Below are 7,169 nucleotides of genomic sequence, written 5' to 3'. Positions count from 1 at the left end.
AGTTGCTACCTAACATTTTCTGAACTCTTAATGTATGTGCGTCAAACACGGTTCTAGGTTCCCCGGAAGCTATGAAGATGGTCAATTCCTGTCCTCAGAAAGTTTATGATGAAGGGTAGGAAACAGATTGGCATGACTGCCTACTAATAGTGCCTGGGAGAAAGCAAGGACCCGGTCTTTCAAGACAGCAAAGAGTGGGAGGTGGAGAAGCCCCCGGCACAACTCTGACCCGGATACAGCCCTGATCCGAATTGTTGCAAGTGAGGCTGAACTCATTCCTTCCTGTTCCCCTACCGTGACACGGGGTCACCCAGCTAGCAATGGAAGTGACTCAGAAGCCTCCCAATTCACAATGATGCGTAAGTGGAGAGAACATTCATTGAACTGGAAGAGAGGTGCGTTTGAGATAACAAAGCTCATGGGTTGCTTTCTTGGATTCTCTTGTAATCCTCCCTCTTGCCCTGGGACCAGCCATACTGGAGTTTAGCTCTGAGATTGCTTCTGTCTCTCCCTCCTCATTATATATCACAAATTCCGTCAAAATTGTTTTCTGTTTGGGTCTTAATATAGAGTCAGGTAACTAACTTTTCCATGTACCTGCTGGTTTATGGATAAACCAGCTCTTGAAAGCGGTAACCTGAGTGGACGGTCCCTAAGAAGGGAAGTTAGTGGTGAGAATTTCAGACTCGAGGCAGACTCATGGCAGGGGGCGGGGACAGGGGCGGGGGGGGAGTGGGGAGGCTTGGTATTGGGGTTGTCGGTTGCAGCTTCCCCATTCCCCCAGAGGGTGGTCCTTCACTCCTCTGAGGTCCCCACCATGCATCCAGGATCCACCTTCACCCCTTAGCCCTGAGGCAACCCAGGGCAACTCTCCCCTGAGAATAGTAACCAGATTCTCTGGTCTCACTGGAGACTTTGGGAATCAAGTAAAAGACAAGAGTGAGACTGAACTGCCCGACGGAGGGATGCCCATGGACCTCTCTGCAAAGTGGGTGTCGGGAAGGAGCATAGCTGCAGCCCTTCAGGCCCGTCTGACCATGGACAGGCCACCAAGTGGAACTCCAAGTCCAGTAATCAAGAGAATCAAGCAGAGGAAGATGCAGGTGCAACAAAGTGAGCGTTGATAACTCAACAGAGCCTTGCTCAGAGAAGGTGCTCTCTTACACTGACCGTGGATGTGCTCCTTGGCAGAAGGATGCCCCTCTAGCTGGGAAAGCCAATTTCCTGGGGCCACTTGCACTTATTTGGAACACCCAAATCAAATCCTGTCAATCCAAAGGCTCTCATCCCACACGGTGTGAATATTTATATATAAAGCGTGTGTCAATCTGGCTGGTGGCATGGACCGCAGCAGCCAACAGCACACAGAAAAAGCCTGGAAAGAAAAATGTACTTGGCGGCTGTCCCTGGAAGGCTCTTCGAAGGGATCTCTGTTTGAAATGTTTTCCAGCTGTTATTTCCTTTCTGAACAATCTGAACCTAATTCAATTTGTGGCACCTTTCTCCTCTCCAGATATTTGTCAGAAGGCAAATTACCCACCTATGGCTCTCCACAGTCATATAGATGGTTTTGCTGGTTTGGGCTGAGACTTTTACTGAATTGTAAATAAATGATCCTGTTGGTACAGGGGAGGCGTATTCTACGTGACGTGGTCTTTCAATTACATGGCGTGATGGCAGACTAGCAAGACGCTGTGCATTATCTCCAGAATTCTGGGGGTAACAAGGTCAACAGCTGTCTCCGAGCTGACTCAGGGCAAATCCACGTTAATTACTGTGTTTCTGGGGGAGCTGGGGCAGACAAAGCAGAGAGCGCCAAGAACACCCATGGGTTACAGTTAAAAAACCAAACAAAACCAATGAAGCTTGACTTTGGAAACAGTTCCATCCTTATATATCATAAAAACTATTTATAAAACAAAACACGACTCCATAGATACACCAACAACACTTGACTTTGGAAACAGTGCCATCCTTATATATCATAAAAACTATTTATAAAACAAAACATGACTCCATAGATACTTTCCTTCTGGCTTAATCATTTCCCCACCCAGCTTCCACTCCCAGTGCGGTTGGCAGTGAGGTTAGAGACAGAAGGGGATAAAAAGCCACAGAAAAGGGACTGAAGAAGTTAGAATTCAAAACATAAGTTGTCACCTTGCCAGAAACGGACGAGAATCTGGAGTCCCTGACTTGCCTGGGAATGCTGGTGAAGACACCACACCGCGTGGGAACGGGAGGCGAATCCAGCTCAGCTGAGTCGACCGGCTGCGCGGACTTCATTTCTGTCCTCCCATCTCTGGGAACCAGCCTCTCAGATAATAGCAACCTGCACAAAGCTTGTGTTTGCCACCCTCCTGTTTCCCCACCAGGGTCTCCGTCTCCCCTCCAGACATTTTCTTTCCCCTTCAGCTGGCTTTCAACTTGATTACTCATAAAACGTTAATGGCGACGTAAGTTTTATTTGATGGTATCTTAGGATGCCATTTCCCAGGGAAGCCATGTTTTCTTTAACACAGTAGCAGGCACAAGGGATTACATTATTGAGATATAATAGCCATATGTGCATTCCTGACTCTTTGTCAGAGTCCTAAATTAATCGGATTCTCTCCTGCTCCCATCTAAAGCTCAGAGCAGATACTCCTGTGCTGCAGATGGGTCTTTGCCACTCACAGTGTGGTTCACGGAGCTGCAGGGGTGACATCACCTGGGAACTTGTGAGAATGCAAATCTCAGACCCCACCTTCGCCATAACCACTGGATCAGAATCTGCACTTTTGTAAAGTCCCCCCACTGACCCATACGCACAATAAAGTTTGAGACGCAAGTGGTCTAAGCAAGTGGTTTTCAAACTGTGGGCTGCCGCTCGTTAGTAAGTCATGAAATCAATTCAGTGCTTGCGACGAGGATTTTTTAAAAAATGCAATGATAGAGAGAACATATGAGTGCATCATATGTAGTAGGGGTAAATCCTGTGAAATTTGTTTCAATTATATTAAGTGTTGGGTCAGTGTGTATTTTTCCAGTGGGTCAATGTCAAAACATTTGAAAGCTGCTGATCTTTATTTTTTTTAATTTTTTAAAATTTATTTTTGGCTGTGTTGGGTCTTTGTTGCTGCCTGCAGACTTTCTCTAGTTGCAGTGAACAGGGACTATTCCTCGTTGTGGTGCGCGGACTTCTCACTGCAGTGGCTTCTCTTGTTGCAGAGCACAGGCCCTAGAGCGCAGCCTCAGTAGTTGTGGCATGTGGGCTCTAGAGCACAGGTTCAGTAGTTGTGGCACACGGGCTTAGTTGCTCCGTGGCATGTGGGACCTACCTGGACCAGGGCTCGAACCCATGCCCCCTGCATTGGCAGGCGGATTCTTAACCACTGAGCCACCAGGGAAGTCCCGTGAAAGCTGCTGATCTTATGATCTGGTTGGTTACTCCTCAAGGCAGTCTAAGCTCTACGCTTTCCTTAAGTTCACCCATCAGACATATACCTGCAACATGAAATTAACCCCTCTGACAGCTGAACAAAAACATGCTTTCTTAGGTTCCCTCACTTTCACCATGAAGCTTTATAAAGAAACGGTTTTGTATGTAGGTCAGTGATAAAGACTCATTTGATATATTCCTTCTAGAAAAAAAAAATCTTTCCTGAAAAATAGCATGTTTCCTTCTATTAGATAATGTGTTATTTAATCTATTGTATTTCTTTTGAGTCTTGACTCCCAGTTATCTTTGGGCCATATCCAACACTACATAATAGTCACTATAATTGTTTTGTAATTCTTTCTTCATTACCTTGAGAATATATGTTAATAGTCTGTGTGCATTTGCCAGTCACCTCATATCAGAAGGTCAGAAAGGTTAATTCTTTATAGATCAGGAAATTGCATGGTGGAAGCAAACGGTGATGCTGGTCTCCCGCACCATGGAAGCCCATTCTGTGACGTCGTGTTTGATTCCAATGTCGGAGGAGAACGTGGGCTGGGTGGCTAAGTTACATGTATCCTACAGGATTAATCAGACGGTGAATTAATGTGTTTTGAAATACGGCTCTGTTACAACTGCTTTAGCTGTGTGACCCTGGACAAGCTATTTTACTCCTCTCTGTATTAAGGCTAATAAAAGTACCTACCTTATAGGGCCTGGGGAAGGCTAAATGTGTAATTCTATCAGATACGCTATAAAATGTTGCCGTATACTGGGCACAGTGGCAGATGCTGGGAATACAGCAGACAGAAGTAGAAAGTTCCTGTCCGCTGAGTTTCTAGTCTAGCAAGGAAGCAGACACCAGACAAGCAGCAAGTTCTCACAGAGGGAGACAGTCAAAAAACAAGGAACTCGCTTCAATAGTCTCCCAATGGGTTCCCCTGCTTCCGCCCTCGCCCCTTCAAAGACCCTCCACGGGGCCAGAAGGGAATGCAAAGTCCTAAGGCTCTACTTGGGCTCCGGCTGCCTCTCCAAGGCATTTCCTGCCACTCCTCCGCCTGCCTTGCTCATTCACTTCCAGCCACATTGACCCCTTGCTACTTTTCGAGCACCCCAAGCAGGTCCTCCTCAGGGTCTTGTGTGGATCGTTCTCCCCCAGGATCTCCACATGGCTCACCTCTCCCTTCATTCAGGTCTCTGCTCACAACCCCTTTGTCGGTGAGGTCTTTCCAGAAGATCCCACCTAAAATAGACACCCTCCAGCACTCTATTCCTCTACCCTTAATTTCCCCCCATAGTTCTTTTTAATACTGATACATATTATAATGGCTTATGTGTCAACTTGGCTAGGCCCAGTATTTGGTATCAGTATCCAGATATGTGAGCAAACGTGATTCTAGATGTTTCTGTGAAGGCATTTTTTTTAGATGAGATTAGCATTTAAATCAGTAGACTTTGCATAAAACAGATTGCCCTCTGTAACGTGAGTGGACCTCATCCAATCAGTCAAAGGCCTTAAGAGAAAAGCACTGACCCTGAAGAGGGAATTCTGCCAGGAGTCTACCTTTGGAGTCAAACTGCAACATCAGCTCTTCTCTGGGGCTCCAGGATGCTAGCCTACCCTGCAGTTTTAAGGCTTGACAGCCTCTACAATCACGAGCCAATTCCTTAAGTCTTTCTGTTTGTGTACATACATACACACGCATCTATATCCATCCATCCATCCACCCACATATATATATATATATATATATATATCCTATTGGTTCTGTTTCTCTGGAGAACCCTAAAACATAGATCTGATTGTCTTCCTGGACCAAGAGACACACTCCATGACAGCAGAGACTTTGTGCTATCACTGCTCTATCCTTGGCGCTCAATAAACTTGTCTTGAATGAAGGGAGCCAGTAAGAATTTCAGATTGGAAAAAATGCTATTAAAGGAAATAAGCCAGGTGACAAGAGTCAATGGCTGGGGAGAACATTTTCTTTTTGTACTGGGTTGAATGGTGTCCTCCCCAAATTCATGTCTACCTAGTACCTCTCAGGGTGATCTTTGTGGAAATAGGGTCTTTGCAGATATAATTAAATTGAGATGAGGTCATAATGGATTAGGGTAGGTCCTCATCCAGTAAGTAGTGTCTTTATAAGAAGAGAAAACAGAGACACAGAACACACGGAAAGGAGGATGCCATGGGAAGGCACAGGGACACAGAGACACGGAGGGAGAATGGCGTGTGACGTCAGAGGCACGTAGCATCCAGGATTGCCAGCAACCACCAGAAACTCTCGGAGAGAGGCATGGGATGGCTTTCCCTCAGGGCCTCCAGTAGGTTGCCCACCCTGCTGACACCCACTGGACTTCCAGCTTCCGGAACTGCAAGAAAACATATTTCTGTTGTTTAAGTCCCCAGTTGTGGTACTTTGCTCCAGCAGCCCCAGGAAATGGACACACCCCTCTTCCTCACATCTCTATCAGTTCCCCAGAACCCTGCAACTCACCTGCAGCTGTCCCCAGAGCCCCTCACTGAGTCACCTTTTTTGTGTGGAGCCCCCAGCAGCTGAGTGCAGGTTCCCACTTGGCCACCGGGTAACCTTGCATCTAGATGTGAGCAGGTGGTGAGAGTCTGCACAGGAGCTGGGGGTGGTCCAAAAGCACAGCCAGTTTTTTCAAAACTTCAGTGTCCTGGTTGGGAGGAAACAAGCCTCAAACTGTGCTGGGAATCAAGACCAGAGCACATGAGGTTACCAGCCAACTGCACAAATGGGACATCCAGAGGCAGTCACCCAGCTTTTGGTTCAGTAAGCTCCTTTTTCAATTAAAAAGCCTGGAAGTATCATATATGAAGGGGTCTTGTAGATTTCCATCGGCTGCTGTTTCATCCAGAGGATGAAAGCTTTTCTCTGCCAGGGCTGGAGCTCTCGTGGGGCTCTGGCGTGAATGCTCTTGGGTGCTGTGTGTGTGTGATTTTGGGAAGAAGGGCACGGGACTGAAGGGCGGTTCCTACTGGCACGAGCTGGTACTGGCTCCTGCGATACTTTTCATTCATAGCACTGATCACAGTTTGTAATTGCATATTTACGGAATTAATTTATTTTGCCTGGAAGGATCCGTGTCTGTTTTGCCAAAAATCCCCAGCAGGATGCGGATTATGACTTTTTGCTTCCCTGTGTCACTGCGCAAAGCGCGGTGTGCAGCTGACAGCAAGCATTCGATAACTATTTGCTCGAGGGAAGTGAGATGTGTAAACACAGATTAACAGATTGGGATGCTAAAGTCACCCTGCTGAAGAGTGCTGTACATCTCTTAGAAGTAACCTCCCTTTTCACTACATAACTCCATCTCCCGTGTGGCCCAACTGATGAAAATTCCCCTCCTCTTAATCTTCACATAAGGGAACTTATGTGAAGGGAACCAACTCATGGGGCTTTCTTTCTCTCCCCCAACTCTACTGTAACCTCTTTTTTTAGGTAGTCAACTTCTTTTCCTTCCAAAGGAAAACTTATGTGGAATCCCAATCCAAATCCAACTGAAGGCTGAGTTGTTCACGGGGCAGTGGGAGTTGCGGCAGGTGTGGAACCCTCACAAGCCTCCCGCTAAGGCACCTCCAATGATCCCCACAGAGTTTCTGGTTTGAAAACCCCACTACGGGGGTCCCAGAGGATCCCCCCCCATCTGGGGACGTGGGCCTCTGAGACTCATCTTCAGTGGAAGCTGGGCCCTCAGACCTTGACTCAGACTCAAATGT

The sequence above is a fragment of the Leucopleurus acutus genome (assembly GCF_964270905.1).
Source record: "Leucopleurus acutus genome assembly, chromosome: 13".
In the NCBI taxonomy this organism is placed as follows: Eukaryota; Metazoa; Chordata; class Mammalia; order Artiodactyla; family Delphinidae; genus Leucopleurus; species Leucopleurus acutus.
The sequence above is the reverse complement of the archived record's forward strand: the minus strand, read 5'-3'. Positions refer to the sequence as shown.